Source organism: Apis florea, unplaced genomic scaffold, assembly GCF_048593485.1.
Source record: "Apis florea isolate Af1SG1 unplaced genomic scaffold, ASM4859348v1 contig_3773_pilon, whole genome shotgun sequence".
Taxonomy (NCBI): domain Eukaryota; kingdom Metazoa; phylum Arthropoda; class Insecta; order Hymenoptera; family Apidae; genus Apis; species Apis florea.
The window spans coordinates 150,566-166,175 of NW_028256846.1; the positions used below are offsets into that span (position 1 = coordinate 150,566).

At 43.6% G+C, this 15,610-nt stretch overlaps 1 protein-coding gene across 2 annotated transcripts in view; it reads right to left on the minus strand.

The window, feature by feature from the left end:
* The window catches only part of fz2 (frizzled 2), a 121,746-nt gene that overhangs the window by 61,104 nt on the left and 45,032 nt on the right, over positions 1-15,610 (minus strand). The window lies entirely within an intron of this gene.

The window sequence follows — 15,610 nt, forward strand, 5'->3', positions numbered from 1 at the left end:
GCCCAAGCTCCTATACGCGAGCCTCCTTAGGATGGTCCCTGGGAAATAGACAGCGAGGCGGTTATCGAGCGAAACGCATCTGGTCGTGCCGTTAGGAATTATAAGTTACGAGCCGATTTGCCTTGGCGCGTATCCTCGAAGCAGATCGAGCGGAGAAGGAGTTCGTTCCCGTTCTTTTGCCAGAAAATGATCATTGTCGCGTAGGTGTGGAACGTTTCGAGCCAATGGATTTTTATTCCCCCTCGCAGAGATACGACAACGAGCTATGATTCCTTCTTGAATATAATCGAGAATAATTTTTCCTCTTCTTTTTCAACTCTACTTCAACTCGCGCGATATTTTTAACACGAGTAGCTCCCCTCCGGTCGCGCAGTTAGACATGAAACGAGAAATTGGAAAAGAAATCGCGCCGTGGTCAGAAATTCTGCCGTGCAACGCTCCACGAGACGCTTATTTACAGGCACAGAAATGTGTACACACCGAGGGGCCGTGAGTCAGAGAGACGAGATAAATAAAGATAAGGGGAGCAGAGGTGGAGAAAGTACTGGTCGTGATAATGTACAGTTGTACCTGGGTATAATGAGCGGCTACGTTTCGTATGATTTACACGGAGAACCGGTGGAAGAGAAACGAAGAGATGGAATCGGCCTCGATGATTTACGTGGATCGAGATCGGGAAAGATAGCCGAGGGACTACCGTGGAATGGCGCGTGGTGGTTTCGAGTCCTGCCGAGAACTGGAAATAATTGTTTTCCGTTCAAGAATAGAATCGGAGAGCGAGAGCTACGATTTTACGTTTCACATTCAATTTGAATTTCATCCTCACAAACGTCGCATCCAAAACATCATATCACTGGATGTTTCTCAATTTTAAACCGATGAAACAAGATTATTTCCTTATTTCCTTATAGAAAAAGAGACACAACCATCCGCTCTCACCGTTTTCTAAACCTTGCAAAGAAAAGACGCATTCGAAACGACGCGAGAAGGATCGTCCTCTCCTTGATTTCCATCGCGTGTCCGACTCCTGTTCTCGCACCCGTGAAACGCGCTCTGCCCCGTTATTTATTGGCTCCGGCCTCGATCACGAGAATTTCCGTGTAAACCGTCCTCCAATTAGATACGCGCGTGTTACGCGAGCGAAATCGACCCTGTTGATCCGCGTTTCGACTCGTTATCCACGAATCCGCGATGCAACAGGAGGAGAGGAAGAGAGAGAGAGAGCGGACCTTTTCCACGCGGATCAAAGAATGGCTCGCGTGCAGCCTTAATTTACGAGGCGGCCGAGTTCGCGCCGTTAACCGGCGTGATATCCTCCGCGGGTTTAATTAATGATCGCGCGTATTTAGCGGCCCGCATCGCGTGTGAGAAATGCAACACACCGTGGCCTTTTTCGGGGGCTGACAAATGGATATGATACGATTATCGATAGGGTTGGTTAATGATCGAAGTGGCGGCCGCGTTTCGCTTTTCGATTTCGAGGGAGAGAGGGGGGGATTGATTAATCGCGGAGGAAATACTTTCGACGAGAAGGGGATTCGAAGATTTTAAGGGAAGGCGTGAGCGTGGTTGAAATGCGTTTGCGCAACGTTGAAATATTTATTTAACCATGATGTGTTCCGATTGTTTTTTCTAAATTGTAATATTTAGCTTGTGAAAGCTTCTGTATTTAAAATTGTGTAAAATCAACGGTATCGAAGCGTTTATATAAAATTCTATTACGTATTTATCTACGTGAAAAAATTAAATGGAGAATTTTAGTCCTTTCACTGGGAGAGACGGTATCTTCGTTAAAAATGTAGCTATTTTAAGTAACATTATTAATTGCACAGATTTCAGATTAATTTCCTTTCGATTTATTAAACGCATTAGAGCGGGACTATTCTATTCTATATCAGAAGGGTGACCGGCGAGACCAAGTTTTCCATCATTTAGATTGCCTCGACCGATATAATACAGGTTACTTGTTTCATTTAAATGGAGTGACCAGCGTACGAACATTCCTGCACGTCCTGAACACGATATTTTTAAAACAAATCGTTCCTATAATTCCTTTTCAAAAATATACAATATAACATTTGACGAGACTGTTATAATATTCTTCATCCTTTCCGACAATCTATCTCGCGTTAATTTAACTTGTCACGAGATACTACTGTCTATCCGACGAGATACAAATCAAATCTAAATCTGAAAAATTAAAATTAAAACGTATCAGAAATATCTTTCTCTAACAAAAACTTTTGACAACTCCTTATTACCAACTATTGCATCATTTTCAAACCCTATGATCTAAAATTAAAGATTACCATAGTATCCATCTTTCCTCTTTCACGAGTTCCTATTCAAACTTCAATTTTCTATTCGCGATCTAAATCTTCATCCCATTCTACGTAAAACGTTCGAATACCTGTTGACCAGAATATCTTCTATCTTTCTTCTCCCACGAACTTCTAATTACAATTTTACAATCTCCACGCTGCATCATCCTCCTCGTAAAACAACAATCCACAAACACACCTACATCCCACAGTTCCATAAATCCTATGAACCCACGGATAGAAACGATGGAGAAACACGAACACGAGAGGGCGTTCCTCGATCCTTTCCAGGCGCGTGAAAAAAAATCGCATGAATTATTAAAAGCTCGCGGGATGAGCGGCAGTTGTTATTTCAATTCGTGGCGGGGAATATTTTCATATTCGAATGGGCGCCATGGCGCAATGGAAACGTCCATCGACGATGAATAGACCGTGGCTTCCTCTCTGTCATCCGACCATGGTCCGACTCGAGTGGCAAGCGGAAGTAGACCTTCTCTCTCTCTCTTTCTCCTCGTAGGAAAGGAGGGAATCCGGGCGACCAGCACTGGGGGACGCAGGGGAGAGAAAATGGCGAGGAGTGGAAAAGGCGTGGGCGGTTCGTCCAATGTTCCCGTGTTCACGGCCAGTCAAAACAATCGTGTCAAAGAGAACGTGAATGCTACTCGTGAATGGGATAGCCAAACAGTATTGTAAAACATTACACCGCTCGACAGTGCGATCGAGCTTGGCAAATGATGGATCCTCCTGTAACAAGCTGCTCGAGAGTGTGTGTGTCCAGCGATTCGTTTAACGATGAATCGGTTTCGAGTGGCGCGCAAAGAGAAGTCCGTATCCGCTTGTAAATTCTAATCGTTTCGAGCTCAAGCTATTTTTGCCGACACCGTTTCTCGATTATACGTTTGAAAGATTACAATAATAAATGGCCATTCGAGGCCAATCTCTTTGTTACTTGCGATTTACCTTGATTGATAACCATTAAAATACACTTTTTTTTTATTTATCGTCACGAAATTGTTCCAGATGATTTCGAACGCGTGGGCCACAACACAGAGATTAAAAAAAGGATTAGTTTATGATCGTTTGATTTCTGGAGAAAATTGAATTCTCGTCATATACGTATCTCGAAGAAGTGATGTCATTTCGATCTCTGAACAGAGATTGACGCGTGGCGAGAAGAAGGAAACGAGGATTTATTTTCTAATTCGATTTCTCTCGTTGGCGAGAGAGTAGGAGCTACGACCACGCCGGCTCTCAATGCGAACGATTTTATTTATGCGAACGATTTGCGGAATTTACAGCTACATCGGACGGGGAGGACAGGGAGATAGGCGCGACCCAGTTCGATATTTCAGTGAGGGGATATCATTAAGACCGGAAGCGAATAAAAGAGGCACAAGAACAACGGATCGGTTCATTCTTGTGCTGGCTGCCTCACTGAATCGATCCCACAGATGGTCGAGGGCCGAATGCCAGATCCGCTCCCGCGGAATCTATTTTCGGAGACGAAGACGTCGTGGCTCGTGCCATTTCTTCCACAAAATCAGTTACAACGTCTGGAGGATATCCATCATCTTCTACGTCGTTAAATTTTTAGTATTTCGCATTAGAAACTTTCCGGCGGAATAATAACGTTCGAAGCCAATCTTTTTCTTCTTTTTCCACTTTTGAGTAATTATTGATATTGGATAATAATTTGATATCCAAAAGTAATCCAAAAGAAATTCGGCAACTATCTGTATTTGTACTTTTGTAAAACAATCTCGACAAAATCATCGTCATAATCGTCTCCGATAAAACTCGAAATTTTCTACTACCATCCTCTTATACTTCGTTCTTCTATTTTAAAAGAAATTTCAATTTCCATAAATATCCCTCTTCTCCAAAGTGTCTAACGCGCATCAAATCACCATCGCGTGTTCCAAAGATTGTAAGATCCTCCTCTCTCTCCGTGGTTCCGTTTTCCATCTAGGCGGAGGATCGATTAAATATTACCGTGGAAACACGAGACTCGAAATAAAGTGTTACACGACACCATCTCAGGGTCTCAGGTAGGGAAGTTCCTCGGCCACGTTCTACCTAAGTAGCCGACGAACGCCTCGGGAACGGAAAAAAAAAAAAAAAAAAGAAAGAAAGGAAGAAAAAAGAAAAAAAGAGCGGAGCCTCGAAAAGCGGAAACTCGAGAGGGGTCCCCGCGATCGTGGCGCCTCCACGCAGAAATTCTCTTTTTGCGTAGCTTTACGAGCCTCTTAAATCTCTTTCAACCGTTGTCCACGGGTGGACGCAGTCGTGGTGGAACGCCCTGCGATCCTCGATCCTCGTTCAATCTTTAACGAGGGAATAAATGATTTTTATGCAGGGGCCCCTCGCCGACGGGGGATGTCTCGGACGCCGCGTAATTGAATGAAGGACGCCTCTTGCGGTTAATTCGATCTGGTGTCCGTGGCCGCGACCGATGCTTGAGTTACGACACCGGAGCCAAGAGGAGGGGAGAGGGGGATGATCGACGATTATGGGACGACGATACGACAAGGGGTGGGTGGGTGGGGGGGGGAGAGGGAAGAAGGTGAGAAAATTATTGGTGTCCGTTTGGTGTTTGGCTGAGGGATGAAGAAAACGATGAATCGATTGATATTTTCGAATGCGAAATTTTTAAAATCTTTTTTGGAATAATTTGTTAATTAATGTCGGTGATTGTGATATCCTGATTGTACGTATATTTCATTTTTTTACTCCAAAATACAATTGACGTTACGAGAATTAATGTTCTTATTGATAATATATCTTATTTCCGATAATATCAGAAATGTATTTATAAAATTGATTGCATTTTCGAAATTATACACGCAGTAACAGTATATAACGATAATTCGAAAATTGGATTGAATCAATGCGATTGATCCGCGCGCTGTTACCCCGTAAGAAGATTAATAAATTCGAGCTATCTATCCGATTTGATCAATTATCGTTCGATCGCGGAATCACAATCATCATTTATAATACGACTCCATACGTATACGGAATACAACCTACTCGCTTTAGAAGATCAATTATTCAACCGGTTGTAACTAGCGTGGCGTAAGATCCCGGATGATCTCATCGATCAACTTGATCGAATTGTCGCCCACGCTTCTATACACGTTTCGAAACCCTTTTCGTATCAACCGCGCACGACATTTATTTAAAAAAAGGAACGAAGAAAAAAAAGAAGCAAGGAAAGAAAGAAAGAAAGAAAGAAAGAAAAGCAAAATAAGAAACAAAGTTATTCGAAAATGAATCGCCTGACCATAGCCTAGAAAGAGTCAAAGTTAAGTTTAATACCAACTTCCTCCTCTCTGCTAAATGCAAAGTAAACGGCGCACGGTGGATTAAAGGCGGCACGTAAAATAAAATCGAAAAGAACCCACCTTTGCCTGGTACCTATTGTATCCACAGAGAAAGAGAGAGAGAGAGAACCGGGCCAGAGAGGATACGGTCGGCTTAACTGCATCGGACACGTAGTGGCTCGAATTCTATTTGTTGGATTAACGGCCTCCTTCCACCCGTTTCACGCACGATATATAGACTCTACGGGAATCAATTATCGACCTTACCAACCGCGCACCCCGATTAACCGGTCGAGCATTAATTGAAACGACAAATGGCGGCCGGAAATCAGCTGTTCCCTCAGCTTGTGACGCGTGAATCTCGTAATAATTAAGAATACACGAGACGGAGTTACCAATTAACCCGTAATTTATGCGCATTCCGAGGGATAACGAGGTGGACGTCCGATGTGAATCCTGAACTGTCCGCCTCTTCCATCCAATATTCGACCAGTTTTACCACCCTCAAACCACCTCTATCTATGATTCTCCTTTCATACCTAGCTCCTATTTGTATGTTGAATCTACATACGCGCGCGACCGATGGAATCAATTATCGGCGTGCTCCATCTCGGCCCGCGTGTGGTGAATTCGACGATGGATTAAAGGGTGCGCGTAAAGGGGATCGTGAACGTAGGAGAGGAACCACTTAGATCTGACGCGAGGCCCAGCGGGATACGACGCGGTGTCCTGGACAGGCTGGGAGTGTCTGCCTGGAGAGAACGTTCGCCTTGCTGGCCGTGAACGCGAGGAGAACGATCGAACGAAGTGGCGGTGGAAGCCGAGGGGATATCTCGATTGGAGCGATGAGGACGGCGAGAGAAATGGAAAAGGGCTAAAGAAAAAAAAAAAAAGAAAAAAACGGATGCTTCGAGAGAGAAGGGGAAAGAGGAGAGCGGGCCCTACTCGTACGGGGCCCGTGTACCTTGTACGCCACACGCTGAGTGACTTATGACGACCGATACGCCAGCGGTTCTCATCGTGACCCCACACGCGTCGTGGTTTGCCGAACGAAAACCGGTTGTTAAGCAAATATCGGGGCTGTGTCGTGCGTGGTGGTGGTGTGCCCGCTTCCCTGAAACCAATCTCTGACCGGCCGATTTTTATGCACCGAGGATCGATCCCCTCTTTTTCTTGTATTTATAGACGGGGGCAGGGGAGGGAGAGGATCGCGTGAGTTAAGGAGGAGTCATGTTCCTCGAGCCAGGTATTGGAGATGTTTGATCTTCGGTTTGGAGTCGATTGGGAGGTTAAACGAGGAGATTCTGACGGCGGTCAGAAAATTATTTTCACCGGGCTGTTTATCGTTGAGATAAGTGGTGAAATATGGTTTAGAACGTGAATTTATATTACTCGATCTTTCTCTCTTTTTATAATGGGCAAACGTCAATCACCAGTTAAATATGTGATAACGACGTAACGTCGTTTTCGGAATTTTAATCACTTTCGTGAACCAGAAAACGATTTCAAAATCGTAAAAATAGCCAGATAGAAAAGTGGACAGATTTTCTTTCTCTCGTAAAATGAAAAAAGAAACCCTGGGAGAAATAGATTGAAATCCGGAATATATATCGAGTAACCAGGTGTATAATTTGAACACTTCGTCTAATTATCTTCCAGGATATAAACGATTTTAATTTCACCAGGCCAAGTCAATCAAGAAGCCAGTGGACGATGACGAGAGGAGGACTGACTAATCAAAAGTTCTGGGAGCGGCCAATTCCGTATGCCAGGTGAAACTCCTATGTAACAGAGATTTCAGCGGAACGAGAGGCCGGTTGATAGCCAAAAAAGGGATGATAATTAACCGAGTCGTTTTTCTACCTGCCTGTTTGCGCAAGTATCGATCATTTTCCAATTACGATAGCTCGATAGGCGAAGGCAAAAATCGTTCACCGGCCCTAACTCCATCGATTCACGATGTTACGACACGAGCTGGTAAAATGTCTGTAACGAGTCCTTCTGCAACGTCCTCAAATTTCAACGACCTCGCATGCGGGCCGAATTCCCTCCACGGAAACGGACAAACGTTCCTCCGCTTCCTGGGGAGGGAATTTACCACTATGCGACTGGCTTTCTATTGGCGGTCAATTGGACGATTCGAGTATGTGTGTATACCCGGTGCTGGCGAGGTGAAGGCAATTTGTACGGGATCAAAGAGGAATGGTGGGTGAGTCATGAATTTGTTTGAACTCGATCGATTAAGTACTTTGTTGTCGGGAAATGTAGGTTAGGCTGATTGAACAAGATTTTTACGCGTTTCTCTTCATCCTTCCTCTTTAATTTCGACGACTTGGAACTCATTTAAAATGCTATTTTGGATAAAAAATTTAAAAAGGTTTAGGATTTTTAAATTTGAGGATTTTATTTCGAGAGAAAGTGGAAGAATATTTATTTTTTTTTTTTTTTTACCAATCAGACGAATATTCTATTAAAAAATCTAAATTTGTAGACCAATTTGTAAGTTTTCAGATAGATATTTCCTTATCTCGCTCTTTCATTAACTGTTATTCACCGATAAAAAAAAAAAGAACACGATATTTACATGCACAACGCGATTTTCTCTCTCAATTATTTTCACACCTGATAACCAAATTTGTAAAATCCTCTCCAATTAATTCTCGCTCAATAACATATATATCCAAGATAAACCATATGTACGTATGTATATTTATTCAGGTATACCCAAAACCTGCAACACGAAGACAGCTCCAACCAATTAAGACTTAATGAATCTGTCTAGATGGTTACAAGAATCCATCGAAACTTTATACCGGTGACGGATATAAAACACTTTTCGATTTGTTCCTCCAGAGTTCCAACCTGTAACCAAATCCCTCAACTCGACATTCCATCCCCTTTATCTGCAACGTAGATCGCAGGAAATCTGGAAGTCCGTCCGCGTCGAAAAACGCCCACTCATCCCCGAACAACCTGTGCAACCTTTGATTCCTTATCCCAAGGGAGATAGATAGGAGAGAACGATCGAGTAAGATGAAATTGAAGAAAGATTGGCGACGAAATATAAGAGGAGGAGGAGGAGGAGGAGGAGGAGGAGGAGGATCGATCGATGACAATCAAACGAGATGGGATGACGAAAGATTTGGCGAAAAATTTCGATAGGTTTCAACCTCTCCGTAATTATCGTACTTTATCGCCGTTGTTCGCGTTTATTATACTTGCAAACTCGACGATCCTCCCGATCCTTCTGACGCGGATGACTAATGAACGCCCGTTCGAAAAGGCGTGTCTCGAGTTTCATAGCGCAGTAAATCGAATATCGGACGGGCCACCGAGCCACGCACCCCTCTCCACTGACCCTTAGGAATGCAAAATATTATCGGCGAGAAGGACGCTACCCCCGTACGCGTGCGACCAGTTAACCAGTTAACGATGCATACGTGAGCTTCTAGTACACCTTTCTTAAAAAAAAAAAAAGAAAATATTAATATTAACGATTTTTTAAACGTCAGAGAGAGCCAATAAATAGAACGGTATCGCTCGACTGGACGCGTAAAAGCGTGAAAATCAAGTGTTTATGTAATAGATTTTCATTGTTATATAATAAAAGTAAATGCATTATGTAAGTCGAAACGATATACGAATAATATTCGTAAATCATTCGTTTCGTAACGAGTTGAACGGAAAGGGTGAACGACCTCTCCTTCTAACGACCAATTTAACAAAAGTTTTGCTTGATGAATAAATATTAGAAGAATGATACTTGATCGATACTTCGTCTTCTACAAGTCGAACAAAAAAGAAAGAAAAATGAAAACCAGGTCTCTCAGTCAACGTGTCGGAAAAAGAAAACGCGAGCAATCGAAGCTAGGCAACGACTCCATGAGTCAGCTTGCAGTCAGTGGCAGTCCCTTGCCCAATTAAGTCGTACGAAGGATAGCCGGCCAAAGCCGCTCTCTCCCGTCCCGTGGAATCGATAGATAGACGAGGCTCGAGCGCGTATACAACCGCGTGTTACACGGCCAGGTTTGGTGTGTTACACGCGGGCATAAATCGCTGGAACCTTTCGACCAGGGCCCGCCGATGATGGCCATCGAACGAGTGTTTCGATCGCCAGAGGGCGTGTCTGTTAGGTTTGCGAGGTGTGTACCTGTTCTCTCTCTCTCTCTCTCTCTCTCTCTTACTGCTCTATGATCGAATATGCGCGGATATAATCTTCTTTAATTAACGAGTATCGCGGATCCTCTCTCTCCTAGGAAAGGATCCCATCGACGCGGCTAATAAATTTCATCGTTCGACCGATAAATCCAGCGAATCGGCGGCGTTAATCCGTCCGTTTCCCCGGAATTATCATTACTAAATCACCCTGGATCGGCCGTGTGTGTATCGCGCCATTTATTCTCCTCGGCTATTCATTCGTATCCACAAATCGTCTTTTCTTTCACAAGAGAGAGAGAGAGAGAGAGAGAGAGAGAGAGAGAGAGAGAGAGGAGAGAGAGAGAAATCCAAGCCATTTATTTTTCTTTCTCTTTTCTTTCCTCTCCGTTTTCCTACACGTATATAATAGATATAAGAAGGTTCGAGGGTTCGTGAGCTCTAATAGAAACACACTTATCGTGCATCATCGAACGGGACTTTAAAGTTTCGTAATCGGTGTGCACTGTGCTACCACCCGGGAGCCTCTTAAATCTTCCATGCTCACGTTCTCTTCTTCTTCACCCGCCTTCGTACGCTGGTAATGAGAATAAACGTGGGCGTGCATTCCCAGAAGGGAAGCCGAGTTTATCTGATCTTTATTCGACGGGTCGATCGAGTTTAACGTCTTTAACGTCAAAAGTAACGTACGTTTCAATTTCCACAACCGTGGAGATGTAGTACGTTTAATCGTTGCGTTGTTTTTTTTTTTTCTTCTTCTTAAGATTCGTTTCGCGTATCTCTGCGCTCTGAAAATACGCGGCCGAGGATTATTGTGGCAAACCGTGAAGAAGCGCGATGTATTCTTCTGTCACGAGGCCAATTCGATGCAATTCGAGCACCTTGAAACAGATATTCCTCGTCGTGGAGTATCGTCCGTGTCCATTGGAGCGTGTCCGATTAACATTTTTGCGGTCCGAGCAACACTCGACAGATTATATCTCAACTGGTTTACCAGTCAATGAGCTGGTTTCAAAATCTGTTTATAATTTGCGCGAAATATCTTTGCAATCAATAATTGCCTATCTCGATACACAAGGTGTCGAGGAATATAAATATATATATAAAATGCGTAAGATATCCTTGCACGATTAATCCTATATGCGAGAATGGATCTCGATCGAGACTCTCTCGGTATAATTGATAGAGAGAGAGCGCCTGTGCGCAGGCAACCGGTTCGAACAAATTTGAGTGGATGCGATGTCGTTTCACAGATTCGATATTTTTAATGATGCTACGCGTAGAAGCCGAACGTAGAAACGTAAATTTATATCATTAGAGGCGTAAATTCGACCGAATCGTCGTCGTCACCGACGTGAAATCGCAGCGACGCGAGATTGCAATTTCGAAATTCAGCAGATTTTTCGTATTCGAAAATCGAGTGAAACTTAATAGAAAGTTATCGAACAGTGGTGAGTATAAACTTTATACAAGACGTTATCACTGCGAAATCCTGGTTACGATTTTGCGTCTACGACGCCATAAAATTCCAGTCATTCCCTAACAATGCAACAATGCACACCTCACATCGAGCATAAATATACCAAACAAACTCGCAATTTTTCCCGCTCGTCCAAACTGGTCCTCGGATCGCGGCGGATGAAAACGTGGGAGGAAAATGCGTAACCCTGTAAAACTCGTCCGCAACCGGCCAAGGTCTGGTGGGGGATTGGGTTACCAGGGGGTCGCGGAGGGGTGGCACTTTCCAGGGCACTTGTGGTTCTTCGTTCACACCTCGACCCTCCTCTCTCCTCGTGCGGCGAGAGAACTCTCGAAGGTACGAACAACGTCGACGTGAAACAAGAAAAAAAGGAAAAAAAAAAAAAGGAAAAGGGCTGGTAAAAGAGAGAGAGAGAGAGAGAGAGAGAGAGAGAGAGCAAGAAAAAAGAATGGAGAAGAAAGAAAGGGCGAGAGAGAGTGTGAAAAAGAAGGAGAATTTATCGTGACCAATGGCGTAGGTTGTGACAAGACAGCGGAACTCGACCGGTTATTGTTACAATCGGCGAGTCCATTAACGATTTCGTATAAAGCATTTTATAACGGGCGTGTTTTTAGCCTCACGAAAAAAGTTTCCAACCTTTCGAGAAGCCCTCGTTTAAAAAAGAAAAAATAAAAAAGAAGAGGGGAGGCGATGCTCGATGACGCGCGCGGCCAACTCGAAAACTCGAACGACACCACGCGCGTGTGTATTGTTGTTTCTATAACGAGAGCCAAGTCGCTCATGTACCAGCCACCAACCATGATTTCGTTGTGCGCCGGCATATTCGAGGCGTAAGCATCGATTGACGCGTTTGGTCGTGTGTTCGGAGTCGGGCAAGTTCGTTGCCCCTGGCCGAAAGGGTGGAGAAGGGTGCATAAGTATTTTCAACGATTTGGCCCTTCCACGCTGTTTTTCACGGTTTACAGACGGTGCACTTTGCCCGGGCAACCGATTGGAACTTCGTGTCTTGGAAGTTTGCAACTACCCACGTATTTTCCTACGTTTTAATTTATAATCTCTTTTTTTTTTGCATTCCCTCTCTTGCTTTTTGTTTATGCCTCGAACGCTTCGTTCGTGGATCGGTCGATGCGATGTTACATGTATTTTTCTCGTTCATTGTTTCCCACCGTGAAAATTATAACGTATATAAGAACGAGTTATAGCGAGGCGAGGTGCAAGCTTACAAAATTTATTGGGACACCATCGTTGCACCCTAAACGGAACAATAGGATATATCTGGCGCGTGCGCAGACGCTATAATTCGACAAAACAAAGGGCGTGGATATCGTAAGTTTTCCACGATAGTTGTGGTAATTATTTGCACTCGGTTTTCTCTAGTGGTCGCAGTAAATTGAAGTAAATATCGTATTCTCCGCGAGGATATATTCCGCATACTGAGCACAATTATTTACAGCAAATTGATTTCCCTCTCCTATAAAAATCTCATATTTCCTTCTTTCTAAATGCGTTTCACGCGTTCCAACTTTCAATCGAGAAAATTCAGATGCCACGTCGAAGTTTCAATATAATCGTTTCTGATCGATAAAAATTTCTGACCCGAGTTATTAATATTAAATTTATAATATTAAATCCATCGTTTTATTATATATCGAATATCTCTCTCTCTCTCTCTTTCATCGTTGCATAAAACGCACACGGAAGCACAAATTCGCAAAACACTTGGAACAGATCGAGGAGCAATAGCTTCGTTCAGACGAGCCAATTACAGCAGCGGCACATCTACCCACCGTGACGATTGCTCAAAGGAATCGAGTTGAAAAAAAAGTAAGCAATTCGATTTTTCACGGAGGACTCGGGAGCGAAAAACGGGAGGCCACCGTGTGGCGAATTCGCTCGTGACGGGCGTAAAGCGGTCGGTTGGCTGGCGGAGAATCGATGACCCCGGGCGACGGGACACATCGGAGAACAGAGGTTAGAGAGCTCGAAGAGGAAGGAAGAAGGCAGCGGTGGAAAAGGAGCCGCCGTGGGCCAAGTGAAATGGCGCGTGCCCGCTGGATTTTACGCCGCGTTAGCCACGGGTCCTCCCTGTCTCTCCGCTACCTTTCGCTCGCCTACCTTCTATTTCTACCGACTTCCTGCTTTCCGCGTACCTGTTTCCTCGCGCCGGCAAATCTTCTTTCCACGGATCAAGTGTCTTTATAGATATTTCGCCATGCTTTCAACCACACGTGTACCCAATATCTCGTTTTTCAAATCTGTATCCCGTGTTCCGATCTAGTTCAGGATTTCATTTTTAAATTAAAGAAAATTTCTCTTCTCTTCGATAAGTCTTCTTCTTTTCTTTTTCTTCGAATAACTATAAGATGAAAAGAAAATTGAAGGGAACATTTCGCCCGCACGTACGTAAAATTTAATAATCTCTCGATCTCGTTTCACCTCCACTGGACACTCCAAACTGGACATCCTCGTGTAAGAATTATAATTCTTCCACGCCAGGGGCTTGGTCGCGCGCGATAAATCTCCCAGAGCAAAAGGAATCCTTTCGGCTGCTTGTCCCGGCTACGCTCGCGGCCAGAATTAATTTATCATTTCGCCCGGAGGAGAGAGAAAAAGAAGAGCGGAAATACAGTTCAGGTTCCGGGGTTGTACGATTATTTTAAAAAAGCCCTCGTCACAAATCTCATTTACGGGCAAATCGCGGGTATGTCACGGAAAAATGGCAATCCGCTCGAACTACTAAACTCCCTCACCGATTCGCTTGGTGAGAGTTTATTATACACGTTTCCTTCCTGCAGAACTAACGTGCTTAAAGTTGTCGACGACGCCTTTGTATCAAGTTGAAAATGAAATTCCTTTCTCAGTCAGTCAGCGGTGTCGCCTCGTTCGTCACATTGAGAGGAATCTAGGAAAAAGAGCGACGATTCAACCGGATTGCCGGATTCAATTGGATTAGTTTGTACACGGACAGAATGAAATTAAAATAGACTCGATATTTTTCAGATGAATCTAGCTCCTCATTGCTTGGTGAATATTCGAGACAGAGAGAGAAACGAGGGAAGAGAGGATACTAAAAGAAGACACTGTTGGAACCAGAAAGACGGACGGTTTTATTATTTTATTGCGGCATCGGGAACGAGCTACTCCGACCAGCCACGAGACAATGAAGCGCGTGACGGGCATATAAATAATGCCAATTTATCCTCGGTTACGAGATACCTATCGCTTGCGTGGCAGCCACCAAGGCACGACGGGGTACCGACATCGGACAGGACACGATCGGGCCACGGAACAATCCTACGGATCCTGATGCTGGGATCCGGTATACCGGATAAAATGGCCGCGATATTCGTCTTTGCAACGCACACATCGTGTCTCTCTTTCTCTTTTTATTTTACTCTCTGTCCTCCCCGAGTTTCGTTTTCAACTGCCCCTTCTTCCTTCCTTCCTTCCTTCCTTCCTTCCTTCCTTCCTCTCGAAGGAACATGCATTAATTCCATCGATTCAATAAGTTGTTCGATACTCGATGATACTCTGAGATTTCCTGATGATGTTGGTCGTTGAGAGAAAAATGAATTATTTTTTCTCTTTTTATTATTATCTTTATTTTTAAGAATGATCCTATCGTGTAACAATTTGCTCGAACGGGAGGGGTAACAGGGTGTTTTGTGGTTGGGCGTGACAAGGTATGCCGGGAATCGTAATCGTGATAGATGCTTGTTTTGGCTTCGTTGGCACGGTATCGTTTGTACCTGCATGCTCGCCGATTGAAATCATTCAAGGATCACCGGTATAAGGTTTATAGGGTGTGTGTGTGTGTGTGTGTACATCGTACATGGCCGATTATATTAAATATCAGCTGGAGGGTCGTGATGTTTGATTTATTTTTTTCCGAGGTCCACTCGAGGAATTCTTCGAAGCGAGCATTCTTGAACGTCAGATTTATTACGATGATAAGGGAATGTCGAGGAAGGGGACTAATATTAAAGGATAATCAAATTGTCGAATATTTTTTTCTCTTTTTCGAAGCTAAAACTGTTTAATATCTCTTCTGAGAGATATATTGAAATATGTGCATTTCATTAATTCTTTTTTTTTTTTTTTTTTTTTTCAAATACGATTATGGAAAAACGATTACTTTATTTGAAAAGTATATTTTAAAGAGATTTTTCTTTCGTGTTTACATTCGAAAATATTTTTGAAAGAACAAAAATCTTTCGATCTCAATAAATCCTATGTTCTTTTAAATATTTCTCTCGGCATTCTCTCGGTGTAAAAATGAACGGCACGAAATATCGAACGCCCATTTATCCTCTCGCGCGTTCCACGACGAC